Below are 18,864 nucleotides of genomic sequence, written 5' to 3'. Positions count from 1 at the left end.
GCACTATATCGATCAAAACAAGGATTGTAATGCTCTAATTCATCATAATAATCCATATTTTGTGCTTGTCTACATGTATTAGAAGCATGATAATCTCCACACAAGTCACAAATCACATGATAAGAATTAAAAACATTTGCATTCCTCCTTTGTTCAATTTCCTGCACAATTTTGTCCATTTGAACTTGTAGCATCATAACATCAAATTTAGCCTTTAAGCACCTTATACCATCTTCAAAAAACATACCTTCAGTAATTTCTTGGTTACCTCTGTTGAAGGAGCTTTGCACTAGGTAACCATCCATTGTCAATCTTTCATTTCTCAAGCTTTGTCCTCCCAGTTCACCTACCCTCCTCATTATCTAAAATTACTTTTAAACAATCTCAAAAGTAAGATTAGTTAAGAAGGATAGATTCCAAGACACAAACTAAAACAGAAAAAAATAATAATAATAATAATAAAAGTTGACTAAAAAAAAATGACATAAAACACACAAGATACAACAAAAATAACAAAAATAAGAAAAATTGTCTAAATTAATAAAGTTGCTCTTCACACCGATATTGCCAAATCTTCCCCGGCAACGGCGCCAAAAACTTGACGTGCGCGGAGTATACATATACAATTAAGCTCATCCTAATCAAGTTTTACATTTATAAACTCCTAAATACCCCACACGCGATTTATCGCAAGTATACGAATCGTGAGCGAGTATAGGGTATTAAGGGTCGATCCCACAAGGAAGAGTGAACAATTACCGGTATTACTAAAGTTTCTCTATTATTTAGACTATCAATGAATTATAACAAATTTATCCTACTGAAATTATACAAAATAACAATTAAATGCTCCTTAGGTTGTGGTATCCCTAACTACTCATGCAAGTGCTATATTTGGATCATTAATTACTACATCTAGGCTAGTTATGGTGTAATTTCCTTATGCATTTGAATCCTACTTTCGTAGTGAATCAATTATACTTATAACTAATCCATACCTATTCTCATGGTTATGAAATTAGCTACAAGTTTATTTGTTCAGTGAAATTACATGAAATGAATCACTAAAAACCACATAGGTGCACCTCTACTTTCGTGAGTGTACTCCCTATGTTTAGCACTTCTTGAACTAATGTTAAATCTCAATTTTCATTGCAGAAATAACACCTTAGATAATCACAATTAATGGTACCAGATTAATCATGATTTAAAGAGTCAAAGTGCTAAATAACTTGCTCAAATCATAGCAATCAAATAACCAAATAATAAATACTAACAATCATAGAAAGTTCAACCAAACCCAAGGTATAAACTTTAAAGACACATATTAAATATAAAATCCAGAACTTGTATATTAGCTAAACTTGGAATCAAATACAAAAGATAAAGAGTTGGAAAGGAAAAATAACCCTTGTCACATGAGCTCTTTCCTTGCCTTCTTCATCTCCTTCTTCATCTTTGCCTAGCTAATAAACAAGAAGGATGAACTACTACTCTATACTAAACTAATCTAACAATAAGAGAATGGAAAAGCTACATTTTTGCAGACTCCAAGCTTTTTCCGTATGTTAATGAATGTCCTGCATATAAGCTGATGAAAAGTCCTTCCCTTACCAGTCAAAAATTTCTGCTATGATTCTCCAAATCTGAATTTGTTAAGGGAGTCAAAAATAATGGCTTTTGACTTGGAACCTTGGCTATATCTCTTCCTTATGTCTTCTGAAGCATGTGCAGCCTACGTTTTCTCTCCAACTCTAGCTGGAAAGTAGTGTGAAGATGAGAAAAATGGCTGAGCAAATTACAGAAATTCGGCTGCCAGACACGTTTTTACTTTTGACCTCACTTCAACTGCATTTTTCTCCATGATGAAGGCCGAACTGGCTTTTGTGTAAAACACAAAAGTTGTAGCCCTTTGAATTAGAGTTCCAATGCTTCAAGAATCATATAATTTGGAGATCGGTGGACGGAGATATGGTCAAAATACCATACACTGGTCAATTCTGGGTTTCAGCTTTCGACCATCCAGATAAGTTTCTGTGTTTCGACCTTTTGACCAGGAAAACGGCTGAATTGGACTTTGATGTCTTCATACCAAATGCAGATATATCTCTTAGCTTCAAAATGGTACCAAGATCACCTTGATCCGATCATTGTAGCTCCTGATATAGTCAAAATACGAAAATATGTCTGAGTTGTCAAAGCTGACTTTTCTTGATTTTTTGTCCTCAAATTGCATTTCTTCCTTTTACACTTCATATTTTATTTTCCCCACTTTAATCCATCTTCAATCATCCAAATATCTTCTCAATGCACTTCATTTGATGATTGAATCATTAAACCTACAAAATATGAAGTTTTTCCCATAAAAATCCAACAAATGCAATATTTAGCCAATTTAACATAAAATGTAGATTTTTACCAAAACCTTAGTTATTTTAGTTATAAAACTAAATAATCAAACCAAAATTAACTAATAAAACACACTAAAAATACGTAAAATAAACCCTTGTCATCGAGCATGAAAATGACTTGTCTTTTTGGTTTATTCATAGATGTCATACAGGTGGACTACCTTTTGTTTGCTAATTAAGTGGCAGGACTCTTGGTATTAATGATGTAATTATACGTTGGCATCTGATGTTTAATCCAAAAGGTCTTTGGTTCCCATTTGCTTTGTGTTCTATCATTTTTATTTGTAGTTTTACATTATTCCAACATTACACAAGAATGGTTAAACATGCATTTCCACCAACTCCACATTGCTTACAAAAACACAATAAACCAACATGATGCTACTGTTAAATCTAACCAACAATACAACACATTCTATGTCATTAAAACATGCTTCTTCATTCACCCATGAACTACATTTGTACATTACATTCCAGTTCCACTTTCTTTATTCCTTTACTTATAATACATCTTTATCTGGTAATTGCAATAGATCCTTATACCCTAAATTCCCAACCACCCACATAGCAAATCCTGCTAACACAAAACCGTAGGTGATTGCAAGAGTTGCAGCAAGCTTTCTTTCCCTTGATGCATGTCATTGCACCATAATTTCCAATCTTCGAACCTTTATCTCCAATTTTGTTGCTTTGCACTCATACTTTTCTGCAGACTCTTTAGCATTTTTGAGATATTTCTCTATTTGATTGATTCGCCGAAACAACCCAGGTATAATCTCCACTGAACGTGGACAATTTCTTCATCTATCCATTTCCAGTAGTTGCATCCCTGACCCAAATTCACAACAAACAATAATTATTGACTGGAATTACTAACAACTCAAATAAATTACTCCTTTCCATTACCTGAGCAAGCGGCCATTCTGCATATCTTCGGCTTGGATTCCATGGTATCCACGACGTTTTCACAATGGTACTCAATCCACAGCCACACATTGGAGGTATTGGATTTGATCTTGGCATCTTCCACCTCGTTGTTTCTGATGTTATAGGTGCAAGAAAACCCCTAATTTTTCTTTCTTTTGCAAAAGAAGAAGATGAAGTAGGTGATAAAAGGATGCTTATATCGTTTTAGTTGATGGCCCTGATGCTTCAAACATGAACGGACAACAATGCCCTTTAAATCCGACTAGATTTATGTCTAAAGTCATCAGAAATCCTTAAAGTATGCATTTTTAATTGTTCAAGGGCCAATCGGAAGTAAAAATTAGATGAGGAGCCAAAAGTTGATAGCAATAATAATTGAAGGGCTCCCCAAATTTTTTTTATCCTTATATTTTACACTACTAATTATATTGCTATTAAATACAATTTTAACTTAAAAATCTATATATTAGAATGAAACAAGCATTAAAATTGAAGAATTTTGATATTGGACCTCATTTATTTTTAAATAAAAATATCAAAATTTCACGTAAATAGACAAATAATATACTTGAATCTTTTGAGGTTTAGAAGGCCAATGGCAAACTTCTACATAAAGGAGAGTTCTCCCACAATCAGTCTTTTAAAGAATTGAGAAGGGAAAATAGTATATTCCATTCTAACATCTAAATATTGATTATATCAAACAATGGAAGCTAAGTAAGCATTCCATCTTGACTTGTCTATCAAATTGGAATAATAAATTTCTCCCTACCATTCTAGGTGAAAACATATTTTGGGTAGAAAAATCTTTCCCTTCTAGGCATTTTCATGTATCAAACGAGGGATTAGAGTATTAACAACTTTCAATTAATAGGTAAAATTGTTAATTGTGCTATCTGAGTCAAGTTCCAATAGGCCTAAGCATTAACAGGACGTGGGATAGTAACAATTGTTAGATCAAATATCTCTAAACGATGTAATATTTTTTGAACGTTTTGTAACTCTAAGTGAACCAATTGTACATTCTTACAATAGAGGTTTGATATTCTGTTACTATTCATGTGAGTTCTATGCATAATAATTGCATCCGCATTTTATAAGTATTTTATGTAGAGTTACATGCTATTCAAAAAATGTTACACCGTTCAAAAAGATTATCATTGACAATCGTCCATACCTATTGATTGTATTACAATGCCTTATATTCTACTTTTTTTTAAAAAAAAGCCTTATATTCTAAACTGGGCCTAATTTATTTGGGCCTAAAATAACAAGGCCCAAACGCTGTCCCCTCAATTTAGTGGCATTTTGGCTACAAAACCAGGCGGTCGCAATTCGCAGAAAAGGAAAAATGCACCTCTTTATTTGTTAACTCTTTAAAAGTGATACTACATTTTAGGCTTAATTATGAAATGCCCTGTATATTTATAGGTGAATTGTAAATCAATATCTATACTCACAAAGGATGCAAATTTCGCTCTAAAAACTAACACCAGTTGTACAACTTAACGGTTTCACCAAAATATTTTTATTATGGGAAAAAAATTACCCCTGTAATTCCTACCACCCAATTGCTTCATTTGATATAACTATTGCTTTTCTCTATAATACTAAAACTGCTCCACGTACAATATCTATGAATTTCGACTTAAATCTTTGTTCTAGTTTTAATTTGACCATATTCGATGGATAAACTCATGCCAGAGATGTCGAAGGTTGGATGTCCATGAGGTTTAGTATGCTTTTCTTTGTTTGGCCTAGGTAACAATAAACATGCACAGGGAAATAACAGTAGAAATACTATTTTAGATTCAAACAAGTTCTAAGCAATCAACTCCAAGGACTTAGATATATTTTTCCTTTTTTCTATCTTATATTACGCCAACTGAAAAAAGATTCCGTAAAAAAGAAGGAACGAAATTAAATAGAAACTAAACTAGTTTACTTTGATTAAAGAGCAAGTTGCAATTTTTAAGAGCCCAAGACTTTTGCCGTCATAAAGGATTGAAACATTTATTGTAGACGAAACCAAAAAAATTATTTTGAGGGGCAAACTTTAAACTACTTCAACCTTAAGTATACTACATAATCGATTTTCAAATTTTGTGGGGCCAAATTGTAATTTACAAACGCCATTTTCAAAGATATCAAAATTTTAAGATGAAATTTCATAAAACTTTGTGTGTTTGTGTGTGGTGTTGGGGGGGCCGCGGGAGGCGCTTCTAGCCCCCTCTAGTCGTCCATGCTGTTTTGTCCCAATCTTCAGTGCCAAAATGTTTTGTTTCATATCTGAGGGACCAAAAAAAAAACAAATAAGCATGCGTGGGATTACATGTGCAATTTTCTCTAATTTTATCTTGCTAAATAGTACTAACGATTAGTTAATCCAGTTATTGCATGGCGTAAAAACTAGGTCATACCTCACTTATTAGAACAGAATAACCATACAAAGTAATCTGACAAAGACATTAATTTCAAACTATAATCTGATGAATGTACCTGGTCGATATTTATTACATTAAGAAAGTGATCCTGGTGAAGGTAGCATTTTTATTGATTTCCTTCAAACCTTCATGCCTAGTTGACCATAGATGTCATTTTATAATTAATTTTTGGATTAATCTGACAAAGCATTTTTTTGGATTAATTTTTGACCATAATAGTATACACCGATAGTGTATATAATTTTATCTTTGGATGCTTGTCACTTAATTTGAATTTAAATTTGACTATCATTTTGTTGCATATGTGACATGTATCCAATGATAATAATATATATATTATCAGTATATATAAAAAGATAAACTCGAAATTTTTTTGCACTCTAACTTTCTATTATCCTAATAGTGAAGCCTGCAAAAGTACCATTCAACATGAATTCCAAAATAGGGGTGAAGTTAGAATTGAACTATTTGTATTACTATTTTTTGGAGTTTTGTGAAAAAAAGGTACTATAACGACTTAATGTACATGAGATAAAAAGATAATTAAAAAATGTGTTCTTGGAAAATGAATATTTTTTTATTGGCAAAACTACAATCCAAACATAATTATTTCGTGGGGGCAAAATTATTTGCTTTCAGGACATTCTATGTTCTCTCACGTCGCTCTTCCATATCTTTTTTGGTGCTTCAATTCCTGCAGGTAACTTTATGTTTAGGTTCAACTAAATAATAAAAAGCATTTACATACAAGAAAAGTTGTTATATAAACTGTAAAAAAAAATAATAATAAAGGATGGAAAACTTTCATGTTGAACTTTGAAAGAATCGCTTTGAAATTTGACATATTGCATTTCCTATGAATATTTCTCTGACTTTATAAAAGCTTATTTGAAAGTGGTAACTGCCAACACAGAAACTTAGAACTTTTGTTCATATGGCGCTGTTTTTATTTACAATAAAGGGCTAAAACAATGGATTCCTAGCTAGATTATTGTCAATATTTTTCTAAATTAGTTTTTCTATCAATCAATCATAATTACCATTAGAAATATGGTTTGGCTGATGAATGCCATTGGGTACTCAACAAGAGGTGGCTCAAATGTTTGTTTTTTTTTGGAAAAGTATGATTGATTTGGAAAAATATCAAAATTCAAGGGTGTAATAAATGTGAATGTGTGCATTTACATGGTAACTTAGGTATGATTTAAATATTTTATTGAAAGCACCGTTAGAAAAATCCTTTGAAATATTGGTAGGAGCAATATATTTTTTGCTCACTGATACTTGCTTTTGCTCGTCAATGGGGCAAATATAATTGTAATTAGCACTTTTTTTAAACTTCTTTGCAATTATTGCACGTACATTGGTACAAGGACAAGGAGTTGGGCATGGTGAGATGAGTGGAGCAGATGCCCCCACTTTGTCTCCACCGATCTACTGGAACTATATTAGCCGGTTTTTCAATGATTTCGAACTTCAACTCAGCATTTTATTATTAATTGAGGTATGGACAGGAAAGAAGTCGCCAGCAACAGCCAAAACATGCAGTCGCCAGCATTTCAACTCAGCATTTTGATATTAATTGAGGAATGGACAGGAAAGATGTCGCCAGCAACAGCCAAAACATGCTTCAAAAACTTTTGGAAAAAAGAAAAAGAAGGACAAAGAAAAAAGGTTCTGCAATTTGTTTTTAAGCATATGAGGCTCCTATGACAACAGAATCAAAAAACTTGGCGGATTGGCAAGCTTCAATCTTGGTAGGAGAAACAAAGAAGCTGGAGAGCAAGATAGGAAGAAAAATTAAGATGGGAGCTATAAAGGAGACATTCTTCATATCACATGGATCACCAATGATATCTTTGGATGATTCATTTCCTGCAAGACATTTCTTGCTGGTTTTCAAAGAAAGGGTGTTCAGTCAGAGACCTAAAGGCATTCTGATAATTTCTGCCCATTGGGAAACCTCAGAACCAGCTGTGAATTTGATCCCTGGCCGTCAAGATACTATACATGACCTCATCTCTAACTTACCCAGGGCATTGTACCAGGTACCCTCATGTAATCATCATCCTATTGCTAAATTTCTTTCGTTATCTCTGCCTTAGTTTCCTGCATATTAACGCTCACACATGCACTGATTAAGTATACAATGTTCATGTGGTGTATACGCCATTAAAGTCATATAGTATGCGCATGTCCATGTATAAGTTGGTGTAAATTGGAATTACAAGTAGATAATGTTGGATCCTTAATCCAACATTAGACTTATATGTGAATAATTATGTATTGTAAACTGTCAATTAAGGTTGAACCCAATTAAAGTGATCAAATATAGTTTGGGTTTAATGTATCTAATAGGATGTGGGTCTTTAATGTGTAGAGACTTTAGGACTCCTATTTCTATGATGGGTTGAAATAGGGTTCTAAAAGGTAACAAAATGTTACCTATAAATAGGGTTATGGTTCCCAAGTCACAGATATCGTTTAGTTGTCGTATTTTCTAATATCACAAAATAACTCTTCCCTGATATCCCATCGTCAGGAAAGATACAAGAGACAAACTAAAGGCCTCTCTTAAAGGATCGGTGAATACCTGTTGACCTGGAAGGCCACCCCAAAATTTCTAAGGATTCAAGTGTCAAATCTATCAATATGGATTCAGGTACGCTTCCGCTATTTTATCGTTTATTTATTTCTTAATAATCGTCATATAGATCTTGGGTTCAATAAGTGATGGTTTTCACCAATGATTAAATTTAGATAACCACCCTAACAAGTGGTATCAGAATCCATATGGTTGATTATTAGGAAATATTTTTGTTTTGGTAATTCATAGTTTTTTTTTGTTGTACGGCTAAGTGTTTCGGATTTCATGTTCTGGCTTTGCCGTTTACTTTTTGGAAGGCTTGGTTGCTGATGGCACGAATTGATGTGATAAATAATTGCCGTTATAATTGCATGCCACACGGATTCATCCATAATGTCACCTTTTATGCTGTGGTCCAAATTGCATTGTATGATTGTTAAATTCAGTCAACTTTTCAATTCAATGGGCTCCACGGATTGTTAGAATTGCAAGCACTTTTGTTTTGCTACATGCCCAATGATTCCAGATTACTTGTTTGCTTATGTCATTCACATGCCTTGTACTTTTGATTTTGGATATACATTATTGTGGTCAAAAGCTCAACTTTAAATGGCCAAAAGTTTCTCATGTATATTATTGGCATAAAGAGGCACAAACAATATACTTGGGACCCGTATATTTATATGCTTACATCATCATTACAATTTTCAATACACCTTTTTATCTTCCCAATTATCTTTTTATCTCACATACATCACATCACAAAAAGTACTACAGTAAAAATATCTCAAATAACTTACAGTCCAAACACACTAATGGTTTATGTCTAAAATTTTGGGTACATAACTTGCCATGTTTTGATTCAACCGTTATTAGTATTTTATTTTGGCTTGCTTCCTTGTATAAGAGAATTTGCATATATTTATATTAAGGATATTAGGGTTTTTCTAATTTAAGTGAACCCTAATAAAGTTAATAAGATATTTAGGGGGCGTTTGGTAAGAGGGTATCGGATTTGGGGAATGGAATGAACCCCATAAATGGTGTTTGGTTCATTGGAATGGGAATTGAAATCTTGGAATGATTTCTAAAAATTTGGTGTTTCTCCATTCCCAAGTATTTTGGTGGGTTTTGTCCGATTCCCAAGTTTGATTCCAAGAAACAAATCCAATTACATATTATAATTATACAATGATATAATTAATATTTATATATATTATATTTATTATATATTATAATATATACATATATATAATATATTATAATTATAATATTAGTACATTATATAAATATATATTATAATTATTTAGTTAAATATAATTATATTCATATAATATATATTATAAATTTATTAATATTATATAATAATATATTTATAATATATATGTATATTTATAAATGCATATTATATGTGCATATGATTATAATATACACATGTATATAATATTAATAAATTATATAATTATATTTATATTTATATTTATTATTTTAAATACAATAATATATAATAATTACTATATCTAATATTAATATGCATTATACTTATATAAAATATGAGTACAATTAATATTTATATATTATATAATTATAATTATGTATTTATTTTATAGCGTTTGTATAATTATAATTAATTATATATATAATATTTAATTTAATTAGTTACAAACTTATAATAATGATGTTATTGTATTATATAATTATATATTATAATTATTTAGTTAAATATAATTATACTTATATAATATATATTATAAATTTATTAATATTATATAATATTATATTTATAATATATATGTATATTTATAAATGTATATTACATGTGCATATAATTATAATATATACATGTATGTAATATTAATAAGTTATATAATTATAATAATTATTATTTTAAATATAATAATATATAATAATAACTATATTTAATATGTAATATATATTATATTTATATAAAATATTCTTATAATTAATATTTGTATATATTATATAATTATATATTTATATATTTATATTATAACATTTGTATATTTATATTTAATTATATATATAATATTTAATTTAATTAGTTACAAACTTATAATAATAATATTATTATTTATATGTATTATATAATGTATATTAATTTATGTAATATAATTAATATTATCCATTATACTAATAATTATACATGTTTACTAATAGAAATTATTAATTAGTTAGACTAAATTTACTAATACATTTATACTCATATATTTAATTAGTGAAGATTTCTTATATCCCATTTACAAAGAGCCAATAATTATCATTTACGATGGGATTTATAATATATTTATTATATTCCATTCCGAAAGAGTCGACGAACCAAACATCAACTATAGTAATGATACACATTCCAGGTACTTGAATCAAACAAATGTATTGGAATGAATGACCTCATTCCAAACCCAAGATATCCGATTCCGAATCCGAATCCAATACCGATGTGCGAACCAAACGCCACCTTAAGCCTACAAAGTCCATATATTAGGCCCACTGAATATAAATTTTTACAAAACAATTATGGACTTCAAGAAAATTTGGGCTTGAATTATAAATTGGGTCAAATTATGGATATGGACCTTTGGTCCAATAAGTCTTGATCCAATTTGATTGGATTGACCACGTTTTGATCAGAGTTGACCAAAATTGATTTTGATCAAAATTTTGGTTTAATTTGTATAGTTTTAAATTTGAATATTGGTATGATTATATATATTTTAGAATAAATTAATTAAAATAATATGTTACCAAAGTGGCCTCTATTATGGAAATTAATTTATTTTAAAATATAATTAGTTGAGTACCTGTAAATTTATGAATATTCATCGACCCAAAGGAAGGTTAAAATTTAATAAAATTACATGTGTACTTGTGGTAATAAATACGAGATAATTATTTCGATTTTACATGTGATTTATAAATTGGTTCAAAGGAAAATTTATTTTTGACATGTTATTATTATCAGTATTTATTATTGCATCAAGATATCATTTAGAAGTTAATATTTTGGTCCAAAGACAAAATATTAATGGAATAACGGTATCTTGAGATGGGACTACCATTATTTGAATTTATTATTGTTTAGATTTGTGTGAGCTTGTTTTAATTATATTATATTTTCTGTTCAGTTGCAAATGATCTTACAAATATTACTACCAACATCAATAATATTTCTATGTTGAATGGCACAAATTTCAAGTCTTGGAAAAAAAATCTCTTGATAGTACTTGAAGTAATGGATCTCGACCTTGCGTTAAGGACTGATTCTCTCCTACCTCTTACAGATCAGAATACCTCTGATGAAAAGAGAAATAATGAGAGGTGGGAGAGATCAAATCGCTTATGTTTGATGATCATTAAAAAGGCCGTTCCAAAAGCATTCAGGGGAACAATGTCAGAAACGACTGTAACCGCTAAAGAGTTCTTTCAGAACATTGAAAAAAGATTTGTCAAGAACGAAAAGGTTGAAATTAGTACGCTCTTGACACGCCTAATTTCAATAAAATATAGTGGTAAAGGCAATATCAGAGAGTACATCATGGAGATGTCTCATCTTGCTTCGAAATTAAATGCACTTAAGTTGAAACTCTCTGAAGAGTTACTAGTGCATTTGATTTTGATATTTCTTCCTCCACAGTTTAGCCAGTTTAAAGTGAGTTATAACTGTCAAAAGGAGACTTGGTCTCTAAATGAACTCATCTCACACTGTGTAGAGGAAGAGAAAAGGTTGAAACAAGAGCAGACAGAAAGTGCTCATCTGGTGTCAACCACTAATAATAAAAACAAGGGACTTAAGAGAAAAAAAGGAAAAAGGGGCTGCAGGTACAGCGCCACAAAAGAAACAACAAAAGAAATCAGATGATCAGGGAAAAAATAGTTGTTTCTTCTGTGGAGTTGAAGGGTATCAAAAAAAGCATTGCACCAACTATCACGCTTGGCATGCTAAGAAATGTATGTTTTTTAATTTGGTTTGTTCTGAGATTAATTTAACTTCGGTACCTAGACATACATGGTGGTTAGATTTTGGTGCAACAACTCACATCAGTGTGTCTATGCAGGGTTACCTGAATTGCCGAAAACCTAATGATAATTAAAGATATATCTACGTGGGCGATAGCAAAATAGTTCAAGTTAAGACAATTGGAGTTTTTAAATTATTGTTAAAAATCAAATTTTATTTAGATCTCTATGAGACATTTGTTGTGCCATCTTTTAGACGAAATTTAATTTCTATTTCTGCTTTGAACAAATTTGGTTTTTTTTGTTCATTTGAAAATGAAAAATTTGAATTGTTTCATGATTTAAAATTGGTTGGTTCTGGTTCTTTAAAGCATTACGATAATCTATATTTAATTGATACGATTGTCTCATTTAATGAATCTCTACATTTGAGTACTAGAGGAGTAAAGAGAAAATTAACCAATGAGAATTCAGCCGCATTATGGCACAAGAGATTGGGACATATCTCCAAGTGGAGAATGAAAAGACTTGTGTCAAATGAAATTCTCAACCCCTTAAACTTTACAGATTTTGATGATTGCATTAACGGTATAAAGGGGAAACAAACCAATCAAAGGAGATTTGAAACCAATAGGTCTTCAGACGTCTTAGAACTTATACATACGGATATTTGTGGGCCATTTTTTACATCTGTTTGGAATGGTCAACAATATTTTATAACGTTCATAAACGATTTTTCAAGATATGGCTACATATATCTCATTTCTGAAAAGTCACAGTCACTAGATGTATTCAAAAATTTTAAGGCTGAAATTAAGAATCAACTCAATAAAAGAATTAAAAGCGTTAGATCTAACCGTTGTGGTGAGTACTATGATAAATATGACGGTTCAGGTGAACAACGTCCAGAACCATTTGCTAAATATCTAGAAGAATGCGGTATCGTCCCACAGTACACTATGCCGGATTCACCCACTATGAATTGTGTAACTGAAAGACGAAATAGAAAGTTTAAAGACATGGTAAGAAGTATGATATGTCATTCTACCTTACTAGAGTTACACTGGGGTGAAGCACTTAAGACAACAGCATGTATCCTTAATAGAGTTCCAACTAAATCAACTATCAAAACCCCTTATGAATTTTGGACAGGGAAAAAATTCAGTTTAAAGCATATGCATGTTTGGGAGTGTCCAACTGAGGCAAGGCCTTACAGGCCAAATGAAAAGAAACTGGACTCAAAAATAATTAGTTGTTATTTTATTGGATACTCTGAAAGATCCAGAGATTACAAGTTTTATGATCCCACATCTAAATCAATTTTTGAGACAGAAAATATTTGGTTCTTTGAGAATATCGAGTTTGGGAGAGAAAATACAGTAAGGGACATTATCTTTAAAGAGGAATATATTAATATTCCCACAAGTGTCATTGATCTTGTTCTGGATCCTATTCCTGAACAAGATCATGACATAACAAATCAAGACAATATCGAAGAACAAACTGTTATAGAAGTTCAAACTCTCCCTCTCCAAAAATCAGTACCATTAAGAAGATCCACTAGAGAAAGAAGAAGTGCAGTGCTAGATGATTATATTATTTTTCTCCAAGAACATGAGCATGACATTGGATTGATGGAAGATGATCCAATCAACTTCCGTCAAGCCATGAAAAGTTTAAATTCTCAAAAGTGGATCGATGCCATGAATGAGGAAATTAAATCCATGAAGGACAATGATGTTTGAGATCTTGTCCCATTGCCAGAAAGTGCGAAACGCATTGGTTGTAAATGGATATTTAAAATTAAGAGAGATTCGAAAGACAATGTGGAAAGATACAAAACTTGTCTTGTCGCTAAGGGATTTACACAAAAGGAAGGTATCGACTATAAAGAAACCTTCTCTCCGGTCTCTTCAAAGGACTCTTTTAGAATTATCATGGCACTAGTAGCGCATTTCGATCTTGAGTTACATCAGATGGATGTAAAGACAGCGTTTCTCAATGGTAACATTGATGAGACGATTTATATGGTGCAACCAGAAAACTTTGTATCAGGAGATCCAAAGAATATGATTTGCAAATTTAAAAAAATTCATCTATGGGCTCAAACAAGCGTCTCGACAATAGTATTTCAAATTTCATCAAGTGATCATCTCATTTGGTTTTGAGATGAATTTAGTAGATGATTGCATATACCATAAATTCTGTGGGAGCAAGTATATTTTTCTGATATTGTATGTTAATGACATTTTGCTTGCCAACAACGATATTGGTCTATTTTATGAAATCAAGAAATTTTTGACTAAGAATTTTGAGATAAAAGATCTTGATGATACATCTTTTGTGCTAGATATATAAATACACCGAAATCGATTTCAGAGTATTTTAAAACTATCACAAAAGAGTTATATCGAAAAGGTTCTCAAAAAATAACAAATTTAGTATGAGCAGTGTCCCAACAATACTTTTGAGGAAAAAGAGATGCAAAAGATTCCTTATGCATCAGCAGTAGGGAGTCTAATGTATACTCAAGTATATACGCATCCTGATATTACGTACATTATTGGGATGTTGGATAGATATTTGAGTAATTTTGGATTAGATCATTGGAAAACAACCAAACGGTTCTTACGGTATTTACAGAAAATAAAAGATTACATGCTCACGTATTGGAAGTCAGATGAGTTAGAGATCGTTGGGTATACTGATTCCGACTATATTGGATGCCAAGATACTATGAAGTCAACGTCAAACTATGTGTACTTGTTGGCTGGAGGTGCTATATCCTGGAAGAGTGCTAAACAGTCCCTCATAGCATCTTCCACTATGCCTGCAGAATTTATAGCTTGTTATGATACATCTAATCAAGGAATTTGGCTACGAAATTTTGTCACAGGATTACGTGTAGTGAATAATATTGAACGACCATTCAAATTATTTTGTGACAATAAATCAGCAGTCTTATATTCCAATAATAACAGGAGCTCGACAAAATCTAAACATATAGATATCAAATTCCTGGCTGTTAAAGAAAGAGTGCAGAATGAACAGTTATCGTTAGAGCATATCGGGATAAACTCCATGGTTACGGATCCGTTTACTAAGGGATTGCCACCCAAAATGTTTCATGAGCATACTGCTCATATGGGTGTCGTGTTATTAAATGATGTACAATTTTAGTGGGAGTTTGTTCTTTTAAACGCTCTTATGATATTTTTCAGTTATTAAGGATTTAAGAATATTTTATGCATAAATAAAGTTTGGATTTATTTACACTTTGATTTTGGTATGGTTTGATCTCATGAAAATTTAAGGTGGACCAGTTGGAAATAGGCATGTTTTGATCACATTATATGAAATTTTCATGCTACACATCCACATCATGATTCATGTCATTCAATTGCATTGATATATGTGACCATTGATGGGTCGAGTTACAATATTGTAACAAAGACCGTTTTGATCCTATATTGGTGTAATTGATGGATCGAATTGGTTACAGATACATTATGATAATGACAGTAAAGTTGAATTCATACGGTTAATTTCAAAACATAATTATAAGGTTACACATATAGTCCAAGTGGGAGATTGTTGGATTCTTAATCCAACATTGGACTTATATGTGAATAATTATGTATTGCAAACTGTCAATTAAGGTTAAACCCAATTAAAGTGATCAAATATAGTTTGAATTTAATGTATCTAATAGGATGTGGGTTTTTAATGTGTAGAGACTTTAGGACTTCTATTTCTATGATGGGTTGAAATAGGGCTCCAAAAGGTAACAAAATGTTACCTATAGGTCCCCAAGTCACAAGTATCGTTTAGTTATCGTATTTTCTAATACCACAAAATAACTCTTTCCTGATATCCCATCGTCATGAAAGATACCAGAGAGAGACTAAAGGCTTCTCTCAAAGGATCGTGAATACCTGTTGACCTGGAAGGTCACCCCAAAATTTCTAGGGATCCAAGTGTCAAATCTATCAATATGGATTCAGGTACGCTTTTGCTATTTTATTATTTCTTTATTTCTTTATAATCGTCATATAGATCTTGGGTTCAATAGGTGATGGTTTTCACCAATGGTTAAATTTAGTTAACCACCCTAACAGATAAATCGATCCGAAAGAAATTTTTGAACATGATGGGAAAATGGTGGAAATAGAAGTAAAAGAGAAACATGATTGTTATTTTTGTGTTTCTACTCTCTCAATATGTGAAGATTAGTTCGAGAAATCTGATATTTTTTTGGAAAGTTTGTTCTGCTGCACTTTTACTGACACCAGATTCTCTTTTGTGTGATTATGTTATTGAGTTCAGTAAGTCACTGTAACAAAGTTTTGTTATGAGTTTTGTTACAGTCATTTAAAATCTAAGTCCTGTAAATTCTGATCTTACTCACCACACATTTTGGGAAATAAGGAACAATGGTCTATTAATTCTTGGATCCACAGTGATTTCTACTGAGAAACACCTATTTAGAAATTTGCTTCCAGCTCACGTAGGTATTCTAGAGAAAAAAGCGCAAGCAGATTAATAACTGCTATGGTGGGAACATTTATTCATCAACTAGGGCAATAACAAGAGCATACTGGATCAAAAACAAAATCTGTTAACGGCTACTAGTTTTGTCCAAGCTTCAGACTGATAAACATAACACCTGTGGCCAATTTCAGAGAATCTCCATTTGAGGAAGAAAAATGAATTTGGCCAATCTTTTTTATTTTAAACTTTGACAAGAAAAGTTGCCTGACAGTAATCATCAGAAGCAACAAGTGCATATAAGAGGATGAAAAATCTTTCCTGATGAAATTCCACTTTAAAGAACCACGGTAACGCTTTCAACCAACATAGGAGGCCATATTAGTAGTATGATGTACATAATGAAATGAACAAAATTCACATATGTCCATAGATCATTCACATGCTTAACTGTATGTATGTTCTGACTGTTAAATTCCAGATCCAGTATCCTGCACCAAGTGCTCCAGAATTGGCAAAGAAGGTAAAGGAACTGTTGACTACCTCAGGTTTTGATCAGGTAGAGGAGGATAAGAAGCGCGGTTTGGATTATGGAGCATGGGTTCCCCTCATGCTTATGTATCCCGATGCTGATATACCAGTTTGCCAGATATCTGTCCAGCCAAGCGAGATGGGACTTACCATTATCGAATGGGAAGAGCATTGGCCCCTCTCAAGGATGAGGGCTACCTTATAGTTGGTTCAGGAGCTGCCACTCACAATACAAGTCTCCCTGAATTTACTTCGATTGATCCTTGTGTTCTGCAGTTTAATACTTGGCTCAAAGAAGCCATCCTTATAGGAAGGTAAATTATTCTATTAAACAAAGGGTTAAAAACAAAAAAGCCCCATGTGGTATACCTAATACACATAAAATTTTCTCGTGGTTTCAAAACATACAAAATAACACATCATATTTTGAACTAAATTGTAAATTAACAGAATTCGTTAAACTTAACGGAATCCAGTAAATTTAATGGAAAACTTAACGGAATCCGGTAAACTTAACAGTAAATTTAACGAAATTCGGTAAATTTAACAGTCGAAACAGTCATTTTCGTTAACTTTAACGAATTTTGTTAGTTTACAATTTAATTCAAAATATGAGATGTCATTTTGTATGTTTTGAAACCATGGGGAGCTTTTTTGTGTATTAAGTATATCATAGGGGGCTTTTTTGTTTTTAACCCTTAAACAAACTTGCAAAATTTTGCAAAAGAATTTCTAGAATGCATAGGGAAAAGTATAAGCACATTGACTTGCATAACCACCATCTAATCTAGTAGGCAGCATCTGTAAATGCATAACAGTTGCTTTGGGTAGTTGGATGGTTGCACAAGCTAAATGCTGCAAATAGTCAATAGTTTGATTAAAGAAGGTAATAAGTACTACTGTTTTGGTAGGTATGAGGATATTAACCAGTATGAAGAGAAGGCACCATATGCAAAAGAAGCTCATCCTTGGCCTGAACATTTTTACCCATTACATGTAGCAATGGGTGCTGCTAGTGAAAAATGGAAAGCAGAACTTATCCATCACAGCTGGACTAGTCTTACCTCTCTTTCCTATGCTTCATACAAGTTTGTGGCAACAGACTAGTGAACTTCTTCAAGAAGCATGTTCCTGTATATGTGCTATTCTTGTATTATACACACACAAAAACATTATACAGAAAAACTGTTAACAATATCCAAATGTCATGTTTGCAGGCACACTGTCTATTATGTAAAATTAGGCTGTGTAAAAGTGATTTATGCATTTCCTTCATCCTTTACTTTTCTGTATCTGAGTAATTGAACATGCGATTTTCCTTCCTTTTCTCGAAGTTTTAGCCTTTTTCCTTGTCTTTTTCAGTGTGTTAGTTGTTTAAAAATGAGTTAGTGACTATAAGTGTGAAGCTCTTTTGCAAAAACAAAACTTTACAACACCTCAATTATGTATTTAAAGTATGGACTTTCTCAGTCTGACTTTTATGCTTGTGCAAGATGCAAAT

Source organism: Coffea arabica, chromosome 11e, assembly GCF_036785885.1.
Source record: "Coffea arabica cultivar ET-39 chromosome 11e, Coffea Arabica ET-39 HiFi, whole genome shotgun sequence".
NCBI classification, from domain to species: domain Eukaryota; kingdom Viridiplantae; phylum Streptophyta; class Magnoliopsida; order Gentianales; family Rubiaceae; genus Coffea; species Coffea arabica.
This window is presented reverse-complemented; position numbering follows the sequence as displayed.